The sequence below is a fragment of the Typopeltis vanoorti genome, chromosome 10, assembly GCF_054136105.1.
Source record: "Typopeltis vanoorti isolate ZY-2024b chromosome 10, IOZ_Tvanoo_1.0, whole genome shotgun sequence".
Classification (NCBI taxonomy): Eukaryota; Metazoa; Arthropoda; class Arachnida; order Uropygi; family Thelyphonidae; genus Typopeltis; species Typopeltis vanoorti.
In genome coordinates this window covers 73,863,410-73,889,195 of record NC_143558.1, presented here as the reverse complement: position 1 = coordinate 73,889,195, position 25,786 = coordinate 73,863,410, and the positions used below count along the sequence as shown (strand labels likewise).

At 38.4% G+C, this 25,786-nt stretch overlaps 1 protein-coding gene across 1 annotated transcript in view; it reads left to right on the top strand.

The window, feature by feature from the left end:
• Positions 1 to 22,448, top strand: part of LOC150102510 (cilia- and flagella-associated protein 61-like) — a 396,485-nt gene extending 374,037 nt beyond the window's left edge. Inside the window, exon 12 of the mRNA XM_090399647.1 lies at positions 22,399 to 22,448. The gene's annotated coding sequence lies outside the window, so the exon portion shown is untranslated. The remainder of the gene's footprint in view (positions 1 to 22,398) is intronic.
• The last annotated feature ends 3,338 nt before the right edge of the window (positions 22,449 to 25,786 follow it).

Here is a 25,786-nt window from a genome sequence, read left to right as displayed (position 1 = left end):
CGTGTTGTGTATGAATGGTTAACAAGAATTTGAGGACTAGATTCTTAACATGGACAGAGAAAACAATTAGTCACCCCTTAAAATTGTGTAAGAATAGTTAACAAGAATTTGAGGACTGGATTCTTAACATGGAGAGAGAGAAAGAGAACAAGGAGTCACCCCTTAAAGTTGTGTAAGAATGGTTACCAAGAATTTGAGGACTGAATTTTAATATGGAGAGAGAGAGAGAGACTGGTGAATGAGTGGCATGGGTTGCCAATAGTAGTTGGGTCTTTTTTATAAGTAGAGAGATAAGTATTTTGTGAAGAATGGTTAGTACAGGCCTTCCTTGATGAGTCTTCAGACTTCATAGACGTTCTAAGAATAATAAAAATAAGTTTAATCATGAATACTACATTATTCAGTGAATGTTCTCTGTCCATGGTGGGTCGCTACGAATGTGCTTTGAAGAGCTCCTGATTCAGATAAGTTTTACTAGGAATAATTAAGTATATATGCGTAATTGTTTAAGTAAGAGCGGCTGTAAACGTTGTACGCTACCGATATTATTAGTGTGGGGTTTTTTTTCTTGCTTAAACTAAATACGAAAACGTTAATATTAGACCTAGTAACCTGCAGAGAGAAAAAAATGGCGGCTGCATTGTCATTCCATGATTTTAATTTGGATTTCAGTAGGTTCGTTAAGTGTGAGGTCTGTTATATGTATTCCTTCGATTACATAAATGATTTGTGGATGTTTAGTGCGGATGGAAGAAGGGTGTGTGCGAAATGTGACCTGAACGAGGAATTGATGAATGCGAATATGAAGTTGATAACAGAAAGTGCTAGTACCGATTGTGTCGTGAGTGCACGTTTGAAAGAGGATGGCGGGAAAGACAGGCGAAAAAATGTTAAAAAATCAGGAAAAAAGAAAAAGAGCGATTTGACAACCGTAACGGATGTTAAAAGGGACGAAAGTGAGGCGGAAAGAAACGAAATTGAGAGAACGAATGAAAGTAGAAATGGCGTGGTGCAGAAATCGCAAGTAAAAAAAATCGAAAGAATGAATGATTGCGAAAAAAGAATGACTGATGGCGAAAGTTGGACGCATGTTGGAACGAAAGTACTGAACCAAGGAAAGATGAATGACAGTAAAAGTGAGAAGAATGATAGCGAAAGTTGGACGCATGTTAGTCCGAAAGTACGGAAACAAAGAAAGATATGTGAGAGTGAAAGTGAGAAGAATGACAGTGAAAGTTGGACGTATGTTGGACCGAAAGTACGGAAACAAAGAAGGATGAATGAGAGGGAAAGTGAGAAGAGAGGGTCGAGAGTTAGAAAGTTAGAAAGATTTAATGATAGAGTGAATGTGTCGCGAGGTTCAGAAGGTGAATTGGATTGGATGAAGCAAGAAATGAAATGGATGCGGAATGAAATTAAGAGAATGCAGGTCAAAACTATTAAAATAAATCATGATGGCATGAAAGAGTTAACAAAAGATGAGCGAGTGGCATTGTATGGTGACTCCATTATTAAAGGTGTGCTAGAGGATAAAATGCACAAGGTATGTTTTCCAGGCGGTAAAATGAGTAGAGTGATTGAGGCATTGAATATGAGGCGGGAACGAGCAAAAGAGTTAATTGTATTAATTGGTACGAATGATTTGAGAGAGAACAAGGAGCATGTCAGAATGAATGTCAGGAGACTGCTTGGAAAGATAAAGGAGAATAGTGTGACAGGAAGGGTGGTCAGTGTGTTGCCTAGGTATGATTGTGGTGAAATGAGGCGGAGAGCAAGGATTATGAATGATATTCTGGCTGAAATGTGTGAGGAGATGGGAGTACAGTTTGTTAATGTGTGGAATGAGTTTGAGGGACGAAGTGAGCTGTATGGGAGCGATGGACTGCATTTGAGTGGTTATGGTGTGAGTCGCTTGGAGAGACTGCTGCTGGAAGGTAGAGAAGTGAATAGAGAGAATGAATCAGATCGAGAGGGGAGTGATGTGGAAGAGCAGGAGAGTAAGACAGGAGAGATTGAAGGAGTGGAAATGAATGTGGAAGTGAGTGGTATGAGTATAGATAATGAGAGAATGGGTGTGCAAGAGGAACAGGGAAACGGGGAGGCTCAGGGTGGACAGGGATACACAGTGTGAGAAAGGTGGATGCTCCAAGAGGAGGTGAGAGAATGTGTAGGCAGGAAAGTAATGGGATGATCAGGGATGAAAAGGAAACAGATGGAATTGCAAAGGGTTCTAAAATGAAGAAGCAGAAAGGGAAATGGCCCCAGTCCAGCATGGAGAGATCACATCGAGTGAGTGGTATCAGTGGAACTAGCTGTAGATCCAGAAATGAGTTGTTGTGTTTGTATACCAATGCTAGAAGTATAAGAAACAAGGCAGATGAAATGGTTGCACTAATTGCGTCTGTGCACCCAGAGATTGTCGGAATAAGTGAGACATGGTTAGATGAGGATGACATCCTGACAGGAATAGAGATGGAAAGGTATGGTGTGTTTCGTGAGGATAGAAGGGGTAAAAAGGGAGGGGGAGTGCTATTGATGATAGAGAAAGAGTTATGTCCATACAAGGTAGAGATGCAAGGGGGAAATGGGGCCAGTGGTTTTGAGGCAGTATGGTGTGATATAGAGGTGAATAGATTCAAATACTTGGTGGGATGTTGTTATAGACCTGGTAATGTGGATGGTGGTGATAGTGAAATGTATAGTCAAATAAGCCAAGCAAATAAGAAAAGGATGATCATTATGGGTGATTTTAATTATGGCAATATAGACTGGAATGAAGAGATAGCAACTGGAAGTAAAGAAAATGAGTTTCTTGAGTTTTTGAGGGATAACTACCTCAGACAGTATGTAACAGAGGGCACAAGAGGATTAATGGTCTTGGATTTGGTCATCTCATCGGAGGATGTAATTATCAATGAGGTATCAAATCATCCACCAATTGGTGAAAGTGACCATGAGGTGATTACTTGGGTGGTTGCCAGCAGTGCAAGGACCCCTGTGAAAAAAGGGTATATGTGGAACTACAAGGGGGGTGATTATGAAGAGCTCAGGAGACAGCTTGCAGGTGTAGCATGGAATGAGGAGTTAGCTGGAAAAGAGATCAATGCAGCTTGGGGGATTTTCAAAAAATATTTAGTGGATGCAATGTCTAAATGTATACCACGGGTGAGAAGGTTAAATAAGTTAGGTGTGAGATGGATGAATAAAGAGATTAAGCATGCAATACAGAGAAAAAGGGCATTGTGGAGGCAGCATAAGAGAAGTGGAAGTAACCAATTTCATGAGTTCTACAAAGACCAGGCAAGGAGAGTGACTTGGTTGGTGAGAGTAGCTAAAGAGAGGTATGAACAGCAGTTAGCTAATGAAGCTAAAAAGAATCCTAGGGAGTTCTTTCGATATGTAGCCAGCAAAAGAAAGAATGATTATGGAAGGATGACATTGATTGGAGGAAATGGTATAAAGACAGCTGTTGCAGAATGTGTGGTGGAGATACTTAATGAGCAGTTCATAAAGATCTTTCAATCTTGTGAATGTGACTTCATGGAGAGATTAAGAGCAGTTGATGATGGGGAGGAGAGACTGACTGTAAGTGAGCAAGAGGTGTTTGGGGAGTTGAGTAAACTAGATGTAAATAAGGCTGTGGGACTTGATAATATATCACCGCGTATTCTGAAGGAATGTGCCAGAGAGTTGACACCTGCCTTGACATATTTTTTTAATACGAGTCTTGCACTTGGTCAAGTCCCTAAAGAGTGGAAGGAGGGCAAGATTGTGCCACTTCATAAAGGAGGTGATCGAACTCAAGCATCAAACTATAGGCCTATCTGTGTGTCAGGTGTTGTGGTTAAGTTGTTGGAGAAGCTTGTGAGAACTAGGATCCAGAGTTGGGTTGACAACAATGGTATAATCTTTGATGGACAGCATGGATTTGCTAAAGGGAGGTCGTGTTTTAGTAATCTACTTACTTATTACAATAAAGTGACTGCTTCCTTGGACAGAGGAGAAGGATACACAGTAATATACTTGGATTTCGCAAAAGCTTTTGATAGAGTGCCTCATGATAAGTTGACAGTCAAACTAGAGCAGATGGGGTTGGATATTAGATTAGTGCATTGGATTGGAGACTGGCTATCTGATAGGTATCAACAAGTTGTGTATGGGGGTGCAATATCCAGGAAAAGGAAAGTCACTAGTGGAGTGCCTCAGGGATCTGTTTTAGGGCCAATACTATTTAACTTGTATATTAATGATATTGGCGAAGATTTGGATGGAGATATTCAGTTGTTTGCAGATGATGCAAAGTTGGGACGAACCATAAAGAGTAGTGAAGATGTTGTGGCCTTGCAAGAAGACTTGAATAAATTGAGTGATTGGGCAAGCAAATGGGGATGTGAGTTCAATGTTGCAAAATGTAAGGTTTTAAAATTTGGAAAACAAAGATGGGATGCAGAATTTATGCTTGGTGAAAATATATTGTTGGAAGTAGAGGAAATAAGAGATCTGGGAGTGATAGTGGATAAGGATCTAAAATTTAGGGGTCACATCGCCAAAATTGTGAAGACAACACAAAGACTTCTGGGAATGATGAGGAGGACACTGACATGTAGAAGTAGGGAGATTCTTGTTCCATTGTATAAGGCTTTGATTAGGCCACACATGGACTATTGTGCCCAGATTTGGTCACCTGGTTTTCAGAAGGATGAAGAGATGTTGGAAAGGGTCCAAAGGCGACTGACTAAGGTAGTTTCTGACCTCTGGAATGTCGAGTATGAGGAAAGATTGTAAAGATGTAATTTGCAGAGACTAGTGGAGAGAAGGAAGAGGGGAGATATGATAGAGACCTACAAGTTGGTAAGGGGTTGCTATAGGATCAGTGGTGGAGAAGTTCTACAGCGAATAGTGGGAGATCAGGGGAGAACCAGAGGTCATCCCTGGAAACTGTATAAAGAGGGTGTGAGTAGGGGAGTGAGAGGCAGGTTTTTTTCGTGCAGAGTTGTGAATGATTGGAATGCCTTGCCTGAGAGTGTGGTGTCTGCAGGGAGTTTGAATGTGTTTAAGACCCGGTATGATGAGATGTGTGTGAGATAAAAGGACCTCCTAGATGAGTCTTTGACTCCATGAGGTCTTGTTTAATAATAATAAATAATAATGACCAATTTATAATTGATCTAAAATAAATACACTTCCAGATCTTGTTGGTGATTTGTGTATTATTGAGAGTAAAGGTAGGTGAGTTGGGATCTATCTCTTTTATGCAAGAAAAGGCGAGACTGTATATTTGTGGCAGTGAAAATAAAAAGTTATCCATGCCTCATTGGATGATAGTATGTAGATCAATGTTTTAGGTACTGGTTGTAGATGAACCTGTAACGTGGGATGTCAGAGTACTGCATGGTTTGTCAAATGAGTGGAGAGTCATATTGTCTTCAAAGCTATGAATAGGATTGGTGATTATTGTAGGTGTTGGACAGAACCTTGAGGTACTCCAGCATTGTTATAGAAGCTTGAGTCTGCGCGGTTAGCCTAGTGGCTTTGCACTTCGCAACCATATGCCTGGGGAAGGAGTGTCCTAGGTTCAATTCCCGTCAACGACGTGAGGAGCTCAAGGATCTTCCTCAGCTATGGCTGAGGAAGATACTTGAGTTAGCTGGTGAACAGCACCACCTATCACTTTCGGGTGGCATTTCTGGTGTTTTTCATCCCACAAGCAGGCAAACCGATCCGAGGACACACACGGATTAAAGTCAGGAATACTGACCCAGCCATAGGTCTGATTCATCAGCCTGTTCCGGTGCCCGGATGAAATGTGAGGAGACTAGATGGTACCGTGAACTCCTGTATAAAGGGGAACGCTGTATCATCACATGGAATTTATTTATTTATAGAAGCTTGAAGAGGGGAAGTCATTTACCGTGAATCACAGGGAATAACCAGAGAGAAAGCTGGCTACACAGTTACAGAGGGTGACTAAACGATGGCTTTTTGTTTAGTAGGCCTCGATGCTACACACAGTTGAAAGCTTTTGAAATGTCAAGGATGACAGCACAAGTTTCTCTGAACTTTTACATGGTACGTGTACAGTGGTGGGTGATGTAAGCTACAAGGTCAGCTGTGGATATTGAATGGCTAATTTTGTATTGGTGGTTGCTGATTAATTGGTGAGCGTCTAAGTAGTGAAGGAGTTAGCTATTGATGACTTTCTTCATTATTTTGGAGAAGACAGAGGTGATAGCAATTGGTAGACTTCTGTCACCCTTTTTTGGAATAGGGTGGATATGAGATTGCTTCCATGCATTGGGATAAGTATTAGATATGTATAATAAATTATAGAGATGATGTATTGGTTTTATTATCTAAGTTATTTAGTAGTTTTCTGATATCTTTTTGTCAAAAAAATGATAGGAGGCATAGGATGCTTGGATTCTGGTATGGTACGAGGTGATTTCCCTTGATAATCTATGCAGGAGTTCAAGGAAAAGAGTGTTGCCAGGTTAGCTTTGTATTTGGATAAAGTAACAGTAGTGCCATCAGGATGAGAGAGATAGGTGAAAGTGTAGGAGAGCAGAAAACTTTCCTCCCATCCAAATGGAAGCCATGCCTTCTGATCCCTTATTAAGAGACCAGAAGGCATGGCTTCCATTTTTACAGGAGACAAGCTTTCTGCTGTTGGTCTTTACGAAGTCTGATTTGGATCTGTTGATGACTGATCAGCATATATTGCACACTTTGGTATAGGCAGAGTATGAACCTGGACTTCTTGATGTGAGCCACATGCAGTAAGATGAATTTTTTTCTTTGAAAGCTTTGATACATTTTCAGTTGAACTAGTACTTGGAATGTGGATTCCAAGGTTTAGGTTCAGGATTATGGATTGAATTGTGAATGAAGGCCTTCATACAAGTGAGAATAATTTCTGTGACTTATTTGCAGCAGATGTTAGGGTCAGGTGAGTGGAAGCAATAGTCAAACCAAGGAAATCTATCAATCTATATGTTCATTGGGCATCCACAGATGCTGTATGGTCACTCCGATGCTCGGTGATGTGCCACACCAGGCCTTGCCATGCAGTCCTGTTGTTTGCTTTTCTGGAGGCCTCAACTCTCTGAAGATCAGTCACTCTACACACACCATCCATCCATCTCAATGATGATCTACCCCTTCCTCTTTTTTTTTCTAGAACTTTGCCTTCTATTACTGTTCTTATCAGTTCCCCTTATATCCTTTCAATGTGTCCAAAATATTTTAACTTTCTTCTGTCAATATCCTTTAAAGAGCCTTAAAGTTCTACTGATCTTGCACCCATTCATTTGTACGCCTTTCAGTATATGATATCTAAAGTCTCTGACTGTTGTTTTAGCTATTCCTAACCTCCTTCTGACATCTTCTGAACAGCAATTCTTCACATTAATAATGGATCCCAGGTACTCAAACTTGCCAACTTCCTCAATTCTTTCTCCATTAAGGTATGCTTGTTTCTCAAGCGCTTCCGTGTTTGTATTTCCTTTGAGAACCATAATCTTTGTCTTGTTAGGATTGAGTTGAGGTCCTCCGTTATTACTGATCTTGTTAACTTTGTCAAGAATTAGTCCCAGTCATTACAAAAGAGTACTCTATCATCAGCATACCTCAGATTACTGATCAATCTACCTCCTATCCTAATTCCTGTCCTGAGCTCATCCAGTGCTTCACGTATGATGTCCTCTGCATATATACTAAACAAGTGAGGAGAAAGTAAACACCCTTGCCTAACTCCTTTTCAAACTTGAAGCCAGTCAGTCAATCCAACACCTGTTCTTACCATGGCTTCTTGCTCCTACAAGTTGGCTATCAACCTGATAGGGTGTTTAGGAAAACCCATTATTTTCATTACTTCCCACAGTTTCACATGCTCAACACAGTCCAAAGCTTTAGAGTAGTCTAATAAACACATTACCAGAGGGACCAAGGAAAGAAAGAATAGAAATTCTGGATGTCATCATCCCAATTGGCTACTTTGTAGTGCCAGAGAATGCGAGTCGGGAGTGATTGGAGGAGGGGTATTTCACGAGACATGAAACATACACAATTGTGTTCTGAGTTGCTGAGTGAAGAAGTGATTGCTAAGGTTTATCTGGAAGGAGAACTTGTCAAAAAGAGGTCCAGAGTATTTGGAGAGTGAAAAGAGTTATCAAGAATTTGTGTGGGTAGATGTATGATTTGTGTTAGATCATTGCTTATAGCAAAGACTTCTGCTTCTTGTCCTGCTTGTATGGTGATGTTGGAGTAGACAAGCCAGTTAGAATTGTGGATATTCAGGCTTCCCAGAAAGATGACCTCACTATTTGGATAGCTGGATTGCAGATAGTCAAGTTTCATGGAAAAGAATGTGGAAAGACTTGAATGCTTATCAGTGTTTGGAGACTGGTAAATGCAGCAAATGAATGTTACTAAATGGGACATGGAACTGTTGAGGCCAGAGAAAGTCAAAAGCAGGGGATTCTAAATTAGCCATTCTTTGGCAGGCTATGTCAGATATCACAAAGGCACAGATGCCACCCTTGTGGTGAAAAGAATCATGAAGTATGTAGTTTGGTCACTGGAGGTAGACAGTAGTAGCTGCAATCTGGGTTTCTGTCAGGAATAAGATGTCTGGTATGGAAGACTGCAAGTGATGGTGAACATCATTTATGTTTGTGTTAATGCGACAGATGTTAGTAAAGTGGATGTGAAATGTTTTTTAGTGAAGAGATTTGGGCATGTAAAAGGGGGGAGGGGGCTGAAAAGTTCTTCTAAATGCCTAGAACAAAAATGATATTCAAGCAACTGATATAACCACAAGAAAGAACATATCTTAAAATCCTTTAACCCCCCCATGTTTCATCAAATTGTATAATTGTTCTTTTTCTTTTAGGATATATAAGAAGACATACAATTAATTAATTTTTGTTCTAGGTGTTTATCAGAACTTTCCAGTCTTCCCCCCCCTCATATGTTGTGACTGGTTGTGATGTGACTTTTTTGAATGAATTACTAAATGAGGGAGATTTGCTTTTGTCATACTGTCACTGTTATTGTTTGTGAGAGTCTTCATAGGTTTGATGGAAGAATATATTGGGGATGTACAGTGAGTGAAAATAGACTCTCAGACATGACATCTATACAGAGAGAACCAGTCCGTGCCATGACATGGCCTCAACAGTACCCTCACACATCACAACTCAGACTTAGGCACAACCTAGCAAAGTATGTGGCAGTGAAATTATGCACCAGTTGATCAGGAAGCCTCCTGACTCATTACTGACAGATTCGGGCCCATACATTAACTGGCAGCTAGCCTGTGGTACTACTGTTTTAATTGGTGTACCCTTGAAATGGAGGAGGTTATGGGTCTCTAAGTAATGTCTGGCATGGCCTTCAAGGGTATTACTTACAATGCACAGAGAAGAGAAGGGGGGGGGGAATAGAAACCAGAATCCCTGCTCAGGAGCAAACGTGGCATTTGCCACTTTATACCTCTACTAAGTCAGGTGGTAGTATTTCACCGAGTGATGAAGAACATCTACCACTTCCTCCAACTAGGAAGGTATCCCTTTGTATTCTATAAGGATATAAGGAATACTCACTTATTTTGCCAGAATCCCTTTTGTGGAAGCAGCCATGCCATAGGAAGGCATGGTTGATTTGACAGGGAGAGGCTGTATATTATGCATCCCTACCCATTAGTGGCCCAGTGGAAAGTAGAAGAAAATTACTATGGAAGGATGATGTTAGTTGATGGCACTGACATATTGGTAACTGATGCAAAGGATGTAGTTGAAGTATTCACTGAGCAGTTTACCAGCTTATTTCATCCTCATGAAGGCAACTTTTTGAGAAGCTGGAGTGTAGACGATATGATGGAGGAAGGACAGGTGGTGAATGAGTAGGAAATATATGAGGAATTAAGTACACTTGATTTAATAGGGCAGTAGGACTTGAAAATATATTGCTGCATGTTTAAGGAATGCTCTGGGGAATCAAGGGCACCTGTTAACATGAGTCTTACAACAGGGCGAGTTCTAAAAGAGTTAGGAAAATTTGTTTCTACTTCACAAAGGAAGGGAAAGATAAGACTGAGACAAAAATGATATGTCAATCTGTGTGTCAGGAGTTGTTATTAAGGTGTTATAAAGGTTAGTGAGAATCAGGAGTCAGAAATGGGTTGATAATGGCAGTATACTCTATGATGTCATAGAGATGTCTATTCTCTATGATAGTCAGCATGGATTTGTTGGGGGGGGGAGGATTAATACTTTAGCAGCCTGCTTACATATTACAACAAGAAGACAAATTACTGGATAAGGGAATACAGTAATATATACTTGGATTTTTCAAAGGCCTTTGACAGACTGCCACATGACAAGCTGGTAGCTAAATTGAGATGGGAGTTGATACTAGTAAGTTGGATAGCTGATTGACTATTGGATAATAATTATCAGCAGGTTATGGAGAGTGTTATCCCAAAAGATGAAGCTCACTAGTGGAATACTGCAGCAGTCCGTCTTGGAACCATTGTAGTTTAACATTGTATGTTAATGATATTGAGACAGGCTTAAATGGAGATATGCAGTTTTCTAATGATGCAAAGTTGGAAAGAACTATGATTAGCAGAGGAGATGGTGTGTCTTTACAGGAGGATCTCAATAGACTATGTGAGTGGGCAAGTGAGTGAAGCTATCAGTTTAATGTTCCACATTGAAAGGTCTTGCAGGCATGGTTGGGATGAAGAGTATACAGTTGGTGGAGAAATTTGAAGGAGGTGGAAGTGACAAGATATCTGGGAGTGGTAGTGGATAGAGACTTCAAGTTTAGGCATCATATTTCTAAAATTGTAATAACATCAGAATGGATTAATGCAATGATGAGTAGGACATTGATATGTAGAAGCAAAGAGATTATGGTTGACTTATATCAGGCTGCATAGGGACTGCTGTGTGCAGATTTGGTTGCCTTGATTTCAAGGAGATGAAGATAGATTAGAGAGGGTTTAGAGTAAGTTCACTAGTCAGTTTCAGATCTATGAAATGTGGAATATGAGGACAGATTGAGAGAATGCAACTTGCAGAGCCTTGCTAATTGAAGGAGAGGAGAGGAGATATTTATTATTGATGTGGAGTCAGTACCAGATTAATGTAAAGGGGATTTTTTTGTAGAGCAGAGGGAGACAAGATAGAACTAGAGGCCATCCCTGGAAGCTCTATAAGAGAATGTAAGTAAGGGAGCAAAGAGGAAGTTCTTTGCATGGAAAGTAATTGTTGACTGAAATGCATTGTCTGAAAGTGTAGTGGGTTCAGAAGCTGTGAATAAGTTTATGCATGGCTCAATAATCTTTTTTGCATGAGAGAATATGAATCTCCCATGATAGTTCTTTGACTCCATAGAGGTCAGATGATAAAAAAATAATAATAATGATATACCTGTGAATACAGCAAAGTATTCTATCCATTTATTCATTGGGCATCATTAGATATCATATGGTCACTTCTGTTCCTCAATAATGTGTCACACTAGTCTTCGCTGGGTAGTCCTGTTATATGAGGGTTGTCTGAAAAGTTCTTGGCCTCAACCATAGATGGCAACACTATCAGCAAGATTTTTTTTTCAAAGTTGGTACATCTGTCATTAGCATCCATGTGAAATTACAAGTCATTCTATCAAGTAGTTTGTTTTCTACAGCTGTCTGAAGCAAAAGTGTTGTATAATAAGTGTTGTATCCCTTGAAATGGATAAAATTGAGTATCGTGCAGTTATAAAATTCTTTGTAGAAGAAGTTTAATGCCAAAAGAAATTCATTCAAAGTTCATAAAAGTTTATGGGCTCTCTTCTCCTTCATTTTCAACAATTAAGAAATGGGCTGCCGAGTTTAAATATGGCTGTACCAGCCTTGAAGATGATCCACGTGAAGAACGTCCAAAAAGTGTAACAACACCAGAAATCATTGATCAAGTGCATGATATGGTATTGGATGACCATCGTGTCAAAGTGCGTGAAATTGCTGAGACTATAAACATTTCAAAAGAACGTGTAGGATATATTTTGCATGAAGAATTGCGAATGAAAAAGCTTTATGCAAGATGGGTGCCATGCTTGCTCACAGCAGATCAAAAACACATCTCTGAACAGGGCTTGGAGCATTTTAACAAGAATAAAACTGATTTTGTGCATCAATTTATTACTATGGATGAGAATTGGATTCACCATTACACACCAGAATCCAAATAGCAGTCAAAACAGTGGACAGAAGCTGGTTGTTCAGTGCCAAAGAAGACAAATTATATATTTGGTTTAATCATTTATCTAAGTATAAGCAGACAAAGTTTGCACCTGAAGTAATTTCAGGACTGGGGAAACTCGTGGCAAAGGTGGTATGACTTCACATCACTTGCCATAGTATCCCATAATGCAAAGCACATCTCCTTGCAGACATGTATAATGCTATGCATTAAGGGAAGGGTCACTACCCAGACTGGTTTAGACCTTTATTGAGGTCTCATCAGTGGGAGCCAGACCCAGAAGTGGTGATACTGAGGTGGAAGTAATGCATAAGTCATATTTCCATATACGAGTTGCCAAAAGGTGCCACACCTTATTATTAAAATTCTCTGGATTAGAGATAGTTGATTGAAGTGTTTTCCACTTTGGTTAAACTTATACTTTAATAAAGGATTAAACCAAATATGTAATTCGTAGCATAACCAAGTGGAAAACAACTTCCATCAATATATATTTCGTTTAATCCTTTATCCAAGTGTATTCAGGCACAAACTTTGTTTGCTTACACTTGGATAAAGGATTAAATCAAATATATATTGATGGAAGTTGTTTTCCACTTGGTTATGCTACGAATTACATATTTGGTTTAATCCTTTATTAAAGTATAAGTTTAACCAAAGTGGAAAACACTTCAATCAACTATCTCTAATCCAGAGAATTTTAATGATAAGGTGTGACACCTTTTGGTAACTCTTATATGGAAATATTACCTCTGCATTACTTCCACCTTGGTATCACCACTTCTGGATCTGGCTCCCACTGATGAGACCTCAACAAAGATCGCAACTGGTCTGGATTTACTTTAATGCATAGCATTATACATGTCTGCAAGGAGATGTGCTTTGTATTATGGGATACTAAGGCAAATGATGTGAAGTCATATACTACCTTTGCCATGAGTTGCCCCAGTGCTGAAATTACTTCAGGCGCAAACTTTGTTTGCTTACACTTGGATAAAGGATTAAACCAAATATATAATTTTTAGCATAACCAACTAGAAAACCACTTCCATCAAAGAAGACAAAGTCGGTTCCATCAGCATGAAAGGTCATGGCATCGTTTTGGGATGCTGCATTTTGTTTATTAATTATCTATGAAAGAGTAAAACAATAACCGAGGAATATTATTCCAATCTTTTAACCAGACTAGATGAAAAAATTCCTGAGAAAATATCTGGTTTGCAGAAGAAAAAAATCATCTTTCATCAGGACCTGCTCAGAAAGGTTTTGGCAATGAGAAAAATAAGGGATCCGGATGATGATTTGCCTATTCCCCAGATTTGCCTCCCTCTGACTTCTCTCTCTTCCCAAAACTAAAACTCTTCCTCGATGGTCAGCGTTTTACTTTGAATCAAGAGGTGATTGCAGCTGTAGAGGGATATTTTTCAGATTTTACTGAGAACCACTACAGGGATGGGATAATGGCGCTGGAGCATCGCCATTTGAAATAGGAAGTGATCACTATCTCATTTTGAGCACGAGAAAATTGAATTTAATATTGAAAACAAGAGTATGTCAGAAAATTTTAAAACAAATCAAAGTTGAGCAGTTTTCTGATGTGAACTGTATATTCAAATACACAAACATCATTAAAGAAATAATGAAAGTGTTTAAAAATAAGAACCAAACTTTGGAGTTTCACTGGTAAACCCTGAAGAAAACATTGATTGATTCAACCAGAGGCATGGTAAGATTGTCTGTAAAGATAGAAAAATCATAACTTCATTTTGGACTCAGGAAGTTAGAGGCAGTTAAGGATAAAAGCATATGAAAAGTTCCTGGAAAGCAAGTCACCTTGTGCTCTTAGAAAATACAGAGAAAAATATAAGAAAGTGAAGCACTGTAAAAAAAAAAAAAACTGTAAAAACTTACCAGAGTATTCCCATGACTTTCATCATGGGAAGACTTTTTTGTAAGAGCATAAAAAATAAATATCAGGAAGGTGGCAAAATATTTTGAGGTTATTGATAAAGCTTAGAAATGGAAGAAAAGTGCTGTAAATAACTGAGAGGATAATGTACATCCTTGTCTCACACCAGATTTAACATTAAACCATCTCCCTGTATTTCCTTCAATTCTAACTGCTAACTTACAACTCAAATAAAGACTAAGTATTCTTTGATATAATACCACATTGACACCATATAACTGTAGCATTTTTAATAGCTTCTCTCTTGGTACCTTGTCATATGCTTTTCCCAGATCGACAAAACTTAAATACAGATCTTTGTTATATTCCCATGATTTCTCAACTGTTCGTAAAGTGAAGATCTGATACTGACAGCCTCTATTTGGCCCAAATCCAATTTGTTCTTCACCAAGCTTTTCTTCCACAATTCTTCTCAGCCAGTTCTCAAGTATACTTGCATATATCTTACCAGGAACACCCAGTAGAGAAATACTTCTGTAATTCTCACATTCAGTTTTTTTTATTTTCATTTTTATATATGGGTACTATGAGAGCTCTACTCCAATCATCGGGAATTCGTCCCTCTGTAAGACTTTTATACCACCATAGTTCATTTCTGGTTGAATATTATCTACTCCTTTTGCCTTTCCACATTTCAAGCCTCTGATGGCTTTTTCTACTTCAAGTATGGATATGTATTCCTGACACTATGCCTGTTGAGTGTTTTTTACTGCTGTGCTATCACTGCTAGTTTCATTTAGCAATTTTTCGAAGTATTACTCCATACTTCAAGGATATCTTTTTCCCCCAGTTTTCATGTCACCTGTATCATCTCTAACTCCTTTTACAGCACTCTTTCCTCCATTTCTAAGCTTCTTCAACAAGAAACTCCAGAATATCTTACCACCTTCTTGATATTTATTTTCTATGTTCTTGCCAAAGTCCTCCCATGACTTTTGTTTAGCTAGTTGTAAACAGCATTTTTCTTTTTTACATTTGTCTCTGTATTCTCTAAGAGCACAAGCTGACTTATTTGCCAGGAACTTTTGATATGCTTTCTTCTTTTCCTTCACTGTCTCTTTAACTTCCTGTGTCCACCAGGGAGTTCTGATTTTTCTATCCTTGCTGACAACCTCACTAGATGCCTCTCTGGCAGAATCAATCAGGATTTTCTTCAAGGCTTACCACTGAATCTTCAAGGTTTGGTTCCTGTTCTCGAACTGTTTCATTTTTTCTTCAATATTCTTTGTGTAATTTAGTCTACAGTTCACATCTGAGAGCTGCTCAACTTTTATTCGCTTTAAAACTTTCTTACATGTTATTCTTTTCAATATGAAATTCAATTTTATCCTGCTCAAGACTAAATAGTGATCACTTCCAATTTCAAATCCTCTGTACAGTCTGGTGTCCTACACCAGGGAGAAAACATCACTATCAACAATAACATAGTCAATGAGACTTTACTTATTCCTTGCCTCTTCTTTGCATGTGAGTTTGTGCACATTTTTATGTTGGAACATGGTGTTAGTAATAATCAGTCCATGTCCTGAGCAGAAATCCGACAGGTATTTGCCATTATTATTAGCTTTGCTCTTTTCTCCAAATTTTCCCAAAATATTTTTGTATGTCTGACAATCATTTCCTACTCTGCTATTTATATCCCCAACAAGGACCATATTTTACTTTTTCATTGTGTCAGTTGCTTTCTCTAAAGCCTCAAAAAATTTCTCCACTTCTACCTTAGTAGAACCTTCTGTGGGACCATAAGCACAAATAAGTCTCATTAATCAGTTCCCATTCTCATATTTATACACATCACTCTACTTGAGACTGCCTGTCATTCAAGATGATTAGCCTCGTATTTTGTGTTGAATACTATGGCTACTCCTTCTTTTCCTTGATTGTCATTGCCTGAATATAACATTTTGTATTTATTGCTCAGAAAGATTTCACCAGTTTTTGACTTTTCTGTTTCAGTCAACCCTATTATGTCGATCTGGTACTTATCTAATTCCTCAGCTAGCTTCATTTCTTTGCCATTCAGGCTTCTTATGTTGATAGTACCGATCTTTAACTCTGGTGATGTTGAATTGGGGTGTGTTTTCAGATTTGTTTCAGTAGCTGACTTTTTGCTGTTCACCCTGGTTCCCTGGCGAAAACAAAAACAAAGGGGGGGGGCCTTGTTTAACCGGTCTACACCCCAGCCAGCATGAAATTTTGTCATGTTGTACCATCATTTTGTATTTTGGTTTAAGCCAATAAGAATACAATTTGGTCATATAAATCCCAAATTGCCAGCCCATCCTCATTCGTTCAGTATCCAGGTAGATACCCAACAGGGTGCACCACGAGAAAGTAAGGATTGGACATTAGGTCAGAAGCCCTGGTCAGTTATCCGCATTCCTTTAAAGGCTATGTGGAGGTGTCCTCTCAGTTATATAGCTTTGACCCTTAAACACCCATTCTAGAATTCTTGAGGATCAAATATCTTAGGCAACATGTAATAGAGGGAACAAGAAATTCAAGAGTTTGTTATTTGGTTATTGCATCAGAAGAGTTGATAATAACTGAGATGACATTTCTCTCACCAGTTGGAAAGAGTGACCATGTGGTTTTGACTTGGAAGATGAATAGACATGCAAGAGTATCAAAGAGACCTGAACATATGTGGAATTATAAGGTAGGTTATTATAATAGTTTTAGACATCAACATGGGGAAATTTCATGGAGGGAGGAATTGGAAGGCCAGGATATCATTAGTGCTTGGGAAATTGTTAAGGAATATTCGTTAGCAGCAATAGTAAGCTGTATTCCACAGGTGAAGAAGAGGACACAATTTGGTGTAAAATGGATGACAAGCAAGGCTATGGAAGAGTTATAAGGAGACAGGTGAAGAGCAGATGCATGAAGAATATAAGACACAGGCCAGGAAAGTGTCTAGTATGGTAAGGAAGGTGAAACTGGAATTTGAGAATAGATTGGCTCTAAGATCCAAAGAAAATCCTGTGGAATATTGTAGCTATGTAGGCAGTAGGAGGAGAAATGATTGTGGAAGAATGGCATTGTGGGATAAAAATGGGAATAGAGTGACTGATGCAGAGGACATAGTGGAATTGTTCAATGAACACTTTATTGGTGTATTTCATCCTGGAGGTGCAGGAGGAGAACGTGTTCCAAATACTCAGCACTCTGGATGTCAGTAAATCTGTGGGACTGGATGATATTTCACCACACGTTTTGAGAGAATGTGCTGAGGAACTGACAGCTCCTTTGATCTAGCTTTTCAATGAAAGTCTAGCTACAGGAAAGCTGCCCAGGGAATGGAAGGTAGGTAAGATAGTGCCATTGCATAAGGGCAGTAGCAGACTGGAAGTGTCTAATTATAGGCCAGTTTGTGTGTCATCAGTAGTTGTTAAGATCTTGGAGAAATTAGTGTTAGGGACCATATACAACATTGGGAAGATGAGGGTAATGTTATCTGTGAGAGTCAACATGGATTTGTGAAAGGGTGCTCTTGTTTTAGCAATATGCTAGCCTTTTATAATAAAGTTACAAGAGCAGTAGATGAGGGAAAGGCATATACTGCCATTTTCTTGGATTCAGCAAAGGCATTTGATAGGGTGCCACATGATAAGCTGATATTTAAGTTGCAGCACATAGGTTTAAATGTCAGGTTGGTCAACTGGATTCAGGATTGGCTGACCGATAGGTATCAGAGAGTTGTATATCGTGGGGCAGTTGCAAGGAAGGAGAGGGTTACAAGTGGGGTCCCACAGGGCTTAGTACTGGGACCTATATTGTTTAACCTTTATATCAATGACATTGTCAGTGGATTGCAAGGGGATATTCAGTTGTTTGCGGATGATGTGAAGCTGGGAAGGGTTATTAGTAATAGTGCAGATGTAGCAGTCATGCAAGAGGATTTTAATAAGCTAGATAGATGGGCAAATGAATGGTGGAATCGGTTAAATGCAGCAAAATGTAAGGTGTTTTGATGTTTGGGACACATCAATGGGATGCTGCATACTTTATTGGAGGAGATATACTGGTGGAGGAAGTAGGCGGGAGACAAGAGATCTGGGGTTGATGATTGATAGGAACCTGAAATTCAAGGGACATATTGCAAAGGTGGTGAAGATAACACATAGGATTGCTACAATAATGAGAAGGACGCTGACCTGCAGAGATAAAAGAGTTATCATTCCATTGTATAAGACCCTGATCAGACCACACTTAGACTATTGTTCTCAGATTTTGGTCCTCAGGATTTGAAGGGGGATAAATTAACTGTGGAAAGGGTACAGAGGCAGATAACAAAGACAGTTTGAGGACTGTACAGTGTTAGTTATGTGGATCGGCTGAGGGAATGCGGACTGCAGAGTTTGGTGGATAGAAGAAGGATAGGTGATATGATTGATATTATTGAACTGTTGAGAGGCAGTTATGGGGTGGACACTGGAGAGTTCTTTTGCTTGGTGGAACAACAGGAAGGAGCGATGACAAGGGGCTATCCCTGGAAGTTTGAAGCTGTGAACAAGAGGATGAGGAGTGGTTTCTTTGCGTGGAGTGTGGTTGACTGCTGAATGCATTGCCTGATAGAGTGGTGAGAGCAGGAATGGTCAATGAGTTCAAGGAGTGTGGTATAATAGACTGTGTTTCCTAAGAGAAGATCTCCCAAAATGAGTCTCTTCTCCATGAAGGCCTGAATAATATGAAATTGTGCCTAAATAGCTGAAATATTTTATTTTTTTCTATAAGTTCTGTATTGAGAATGCAGCTGATATTTTTGTTGCTTCCTATTTTCTTATGTTTGGTATTTTTATTGCTGATTTTCATGTCAAATGTTTTACACCCGTTATGTAATTTAGTTATAAAACCCTGGAGACTTGCGCCGGATATGGTTATGAACACAACATCACCTCGGCATCAGCCTTAGGTCATACTACTTAAAAAGACATGATCACTGCCCAAACATCCATATATTTGTCTTTTATTAGTGTACAGGTTCCCCTCGCTTTATGCAATTAATTGTTTCTATTAAATAATCACGTAACACAAAATTGCATAAAGTGAGTTGAATTTAGCATGGGTGAGATAGGAATAGGAGTTTCTTCAGTAGGATAAAAAAGGAAACTTTACACCTGTGAGCAAAAGTAATTTTAATGAATGAATTATTTAAACTTATGAACAAAACACACAAATTTCGTTGTTTCGTTGAGATTGAATCCTTGCTGAGGCAAATAACCATGTTCCTGAATTGCACTTTGAAATTTTGCTGGAAAGTTCTCAGCAGCAACAATATCAGCTCCCCAGCCTCATCAGTCAGCTTGGGATTATGGAATCCATGTCGCACCTTGAAACGTTCAAACCACCCAGCACTTGCAGCAAAATATTGCGCTTTAGGATCAGGATCTATAGTATTCAAATCATCAAACAAACTTTTTGCTTTAGCCTAGATAATCAAGGTGGATAACAGAACAGCATGTTGATTTTCATGTTCAATCCTTTCCAATTTCTCCATAATTGGTGCCCTTATCTGTGTTATCTTAGTTGTCAACCTTCTCGTTGCACGTTTACAACTTTCTTTCATTTTCTCTGCTTGATTTCTTATTGTTCTTCAAGTTGATTCTGAAATTCCTGTAGTTCTGACTATGGCGACTGTGTGCTCATTACGTTCATACCTCTTTTATAACTTCTAATTTTTTCCTCCAGTGTTATAGTTTTTTTTTCTTTTTTTTAGTCTTGGAAGTATTTTGATCAAAATTACCTCTTTTTTCCATAATGTTTATGTTGCAGAAGACTCCAACAATGGAGCTTACTAGTTCTACACCTTCTGTGAGACTGACATGTAGCACGATGCCACCTTGTTAAAACGGTGTGGCACAAAGTCATGTGACCATGCACAAGGTGACTGCGAAATTGCTACCAGTTGCGATTTTTAAAATTGACTTTTTAAAATCACGTTAAAGCAAAAACATGTAAAGTGATATCATGTATAACGAGGGATACCTGTATTTGATTTGATGCTGAATATTGTATTCTCATAAGCTCTCTTTGTTAAAATTACAAAATTTTGCAGTTTCTATATACATTTGGCTTTGAAATGATGTTGGATCTTTAATATCCACAATTTTATATAATTTACATCATCGAAATGAAGTCATATGGCTATTTCTTTTGATAATTACTATTATGCACTGACTGAGAGTTCACTCCTGAAAAATACAACCTCTGACATCGATCAGATTTCTTTAGTACTGAATAGAGTTTATGCTCTCTTAAGGTTTCTGCCCATTCTCTGAAGAGAACAAACCAACCAACCAACCATCCAGTTCAAAACAGCTATCAGGCCAGTGCAATATTTATCAAATTCCCTAATAAAAGGCAAATATATGGATGTTTGGGCAGTGCTCATATCTTTTAAGTATTGCAGCTAAGGCAACTCCGGTGTTGAGGATTGTATTTGCATAAGCTCTCTGGTCAAAATTTTGAAACTTTTGGAGTTTTTATATACATTTAGCTTTGAAATAATGTTGGAACTTTAATTTCCACTATTTTTGTATAATTTACATCTCCAAAGTGAAGCCTTATGGCTGTTTCTTTTCATAATTGGCAAAGCTGTATAATATTATTTAAGAATACTGTGAATACATATCTGTTTACCACCAACAGCATCTTGATTTAAAAAACTTAGAAACTTGTGCAGTAAAACAGTAATAAATACTAGGTTTGATGATCCTGTGAAATAATTTACAATAATAACACAGGTCTGTGATGGAAAAGTTGTCTGAGAAGTAATAATTGATTCTTATAGATTTTTAGGTGCTGATTTCAGAAAAAATAGTAAAAAAATTCCATCACCCATAAATTTTATCCAATTTCTAATTTTATTGTTTTTATTAGTAGTATTTGGATTTAAATTTAGCGCATTGGTATTTATTTCCATTCTCCTTTATTTACAGCTAATTAGTTGCATAAGTGCTTTTTTTTTTTTTTTGAAGTGCCTTTTTATAGTAAATGAAGAAATTTCCATGAAACTTCCCATTCTTAAGATAGGAGATGGAGGGAGGAATGCAGATAAAAGTGCAAGTGGCTACTTTGAATCTGATTTGCCGAGATAACGGATGACTTTCTTGTTGTCACAGACACATTTCCTTGTGTGATTCTTTAGTTGAACAAATCCTGCCGTGGGCATCTCCAGGGAGTCCGAGGACTCATCGAGGGAGGGTACCTGCTCTACAACTGTCTCCACTGCCCAACCAACTGACTGCAACTATACCAGCGCCATCTACCGCTGACCGCCACCACCACTAGTATTTCCACAGACATTCATAAACATCCATGCCCACGGTGGGATTTGAACCCGCAGCATTTTGGCTGGAGAGCAGATACACTAACCACTCAGCCAGCCAGACTGGTTTTAAATACATCTGTGCAAAATTTCCGGGATTATCTAAATGAAGGATAAACTGTTTCAAGAAAAAGTGACAACTGTTGAAAAAGAAGTGTGGAAAGCCTTGAAAGAAGTGGTGACCAAATTTTTAGAAAATCACAAGGACCCCTATAAAATGATTGTGGAAGACATGCTACAGAAATTCAAGAATTTGGGATGCTCCATGAGCTTAAAAATGCACTTTCTCAACTCTCGTTTAGATTACTTTCCTGAGAATCTGGGAACTGTTAGCGAATAGCAAGGAGAGCGATTCCACCAAGACATCAAAGAGATAGAAAGAAGGTATCAGGGCAGGTGGAATGTCAACATGATGGCAGACTATTGCCGGATGTTGCACAGAGGCGACCCTGGAAGAGAATTTCACAGAAAAAGTTCAAAAACAAGCTTTGATGGAAAAAGAAAAAGACACACAACAAAATATAAAGTATGTACTAAAGATTAATCTTTAATTACTTTAATTTAAAATTTTTTTGCCAATACTTTCATTCCAAAAATGTTTACAAAAAATTTTAAATACTGTTATTTTACTGTAATATTGAGATCCTTTGTGAAAAATCCTTATGTGATAGAGAAAAATGGAAGAGATATTTTGAAATCAGTGGTCAAAAATAAATCAGAAACAGTTAATAGTTTCCAGACAACTTTTCATGACTCGAATTTTTCAGGCTTGTGTAATAGTAAAAGGAGGGAGTACATGCATTCATATATGTGTGTGTGTTTTGTATATGATAATTTGCATTTTTCAGAGAATTCCTCCAAGAATTGGTTCTGCCTTTCCACAGATGCTGTTTTTGTTTCATCGGAATGGTCTACTGAGGCAAGTTGTTCATATACATTATACTTTATACAATTATATACAAAATAACTGCAAAAAAAGTTCTTAGGATTATTTCATGATAATGTAAAGTAATAATTTCTCCACTATCTGGGTACATTTGCCATCAGCTGGAAACACTTCAAGATGCCAGTTTGTCTGAATTTGAGTAACTCATCTATGTTGCACTGCAACTGTACTAATAATTTGCATTGATAAAACCCATTTGAGCCACTTTTTGACCATGGGAGCAGATAAAATCTTGTGGCACCAAATCAAGAGAAGTTGGATGTTCCGGTGTTGTGGCATCGTATTTAGTGAGGTCCTGTTTTACTCAAAAGAATAACCATGTGTTGGTTCATTATTATGAAAGAGAATTTAGATACTATTTGTACATTTCACAGGACCACTTTAGTGTATGGTACCTTAGTTACTGTTCACCCTTTAAGAATGAAATGAAATTGCTCTGGATGACAATGCTCTGGATATTGAAAAATACCTCTAACCTCACTTTTTTCCCTCCTTCCTGTCTTGTTAAAAATTCTTTCCCCTAGATGATATTCATGTAGAAGACAGCTGCTTTGTTTGTAGGTCATACAAAATGTACCATTTTCTTATCTCATCCTTATTTGCTATATCAGTGAAGTCTTCCACCAAAAACTAGATTGTTTCTCTCTAGCTGCTGTCAGCTTCTTGCCGCTGGATGATGTTAGTGATTTACATGTAGAAGAATGCTGCTTTGTTTATGAATCATACAAAATGTATCACTTACTATTCCCCCCATGATTGTGCTGTCTATAAAATTGCCATCCTTATTTGCTATATCAATGAAGTCTCTTACCAAAAGCTTGGGCATTTCTCTCTCTGGCTACTGTCAGCATTTGAGGGGATCACATGTCAAACATATTGCATATTCAAGTGATTTTGCAGAATACTGTGGCAAATCCTATCTGAAATCCTAACTGGGACAATTTCTTCAACTGTAAATACATGCTCAGTGTTTACATTATCACCGACTCCTTCATTTACCTTCTCCCTGTGAGTCACCTGATTACGGTTGGGGACCTCCCAGTAATGGTACTGGTTCTTTTCATTCTTCCTCTTTTTCTTTGCTTTTCTTCTCATATTCTTTGCCCTACTTCTTCTAAGTCTTTTTTACTATCCTTTCTTCCAGATTACCATTACTGGGATCCAGTGCCCTGCTGCCATGTTTGTTGTGTGGTATGACCTGGGGACATCTGGAAGGGGGAGGTCTTGGTAGTCTTGCACTACTTTGGCAAGATGGGTGGTCCTGGATGGTCCAGGCCTGACAATGATCAATCAGCTAGTGGGCTTGCCTGCAAGGGTCAATGGTATTGCAGTGTTTCTCATCCCATGGTCCGGTGTCGAGATCAATGGACTGATGTGATTGCTGGTATAGTGTCCAGGATAGACCTGGTATTCCTCTCCTGAGCACATTCGTTGCTTGCCAGTGAGTGGGTGTTCACATATGACTCCATGGTGAATGGGGAGCTCTGGTGCTGAGCCAAAAACCCCCTTGAGCATGAATTCTTCATCCTCAAATGTTTCAGGGGACATTTGAGGATAAAGTCCCAACCAATACTGATACTGTTTGGGAACAGAAGTATTTTTTATCATCCACACGACAGATCAAAAGCCAATAGGGAAAATGTCACCCTTCTTTATTCAGAAAGATTTAGGACTGCAAGATCTTCCAAAACTGTTAAGAAATTAAGTTCTGGTTAAACAGAAATTAAGTCCTGATATTCTTGTGGAAACATCATGCAAGAAACATTCCAAGAAACCACTGAGTTCAACATTAATGGGTGAAATACCAATCACAGTAACATCTTGTAAACATTCAGTTCTTGTAGAGGAGTGATATCAAAATGGGATCTCCTTGATGTTCCTGATGAGGAGATATGTTAAGTTTAAAGATCAGGGAGTGAAAGGTGTGAGTTGCATCCTAATACATAAGGATAATCACCTGTTCCAACCGTGAACATCATCTTTACTTTTGATAGACTTAAGTCACCAATATCTATAAAAGCAGGTTATCTCCACTGCCCTGTTAGAATGTACATCTCTAATTCACTAAGATGTTTTAAATGTCAGAAATGTGGGCATGCCCAAACTGCCTGTCCAGGCTCTTCAACCTGTGCCTGATGTGGTAATAAAGAGCATAATAGTAAATCTTGCTCTGCAAAAAAAAGTTAAATGTGCCAACTGTCAGTGAGATCATTCAGCTTATTCTTGTGCATGTCAGAAGTGGAAAGATGAAAAGGAAATATAAAATATTAAAACAGAACAAAATATATCATATCAGGATGCAAAAAGGAAGTTAACCACCACTACACCTGTTCTGAGATCGTCTTATGCTGAGAAGGTGGCAACTAAGAAAATGTCAACAGCATCTCCATGTATGTATATTCAACCATCTGATAATTTTATCATACCTGAACTTTATTATCACAAGCACTTCTCTGTTGAGTGCATCAAGTGCATAACCTATGATTCTTTCTCCAGAGACAACTCCAAAAATGGTTCCATTCAATGTGAACCACTTCTCAAAAAAATTATAACAAATATATCTAGTGAGCCAAGCACTGTGGATGTACCTAAGAAGAGCTCCTGATTCAGATAAGTTGTTCTAGGAATAATTAATTATATATGCGTAATTGTTTGAGTAAGAGCGGCTGTAAACGTTGTGCGCTACTGGTATTATTAGTGTGGGGGATTTTTCTTGCCTAAACTTAATTACAAAATCATTATTATTAGACCTAGTAACTGCAAGGGAAAAAAAAAAAATGCCGACGCCATTGTCATTCCATGATTTTAATTTGGATTTCAGTCATTTCGTTAAGTGTGAGGTCTGTTATATGTATTCCTTTGATTACATAAATGATTTGTGGATGTTTAGTGCGGATGGAAGAAGGGTGTGTGCGAAGTGTGACCTAAATGAGGAACTGATGAATGCAAATATGAAATTGATGACGGAAAGTGTAACGATTGTGTCGCGAGTGCACGTTTGAAAGAGAAGGATGGTGAGAAAGAGAGGCGAAAAAAATGTTAACAAATCAGGAAAAAAGAAAAAGAGCGATTTGAAAACTGACGGATGTTAAAAGGGATGAAAGTGAGGCGAGAGTGGCAGAAAGAAACGAAATTGAAAGAACGAATGAAAGTAGAAATGGCGTGATCAGAAATCGCAAGTGAAAAAAATCGAAAGAATAAATGATGGCAAAAGTTGGACACATGATGGACTGAAAGTACTGAAACAAAAAAAGAGGAATGAGAGTAAAAGTGAGAAGAATGATAGCGAA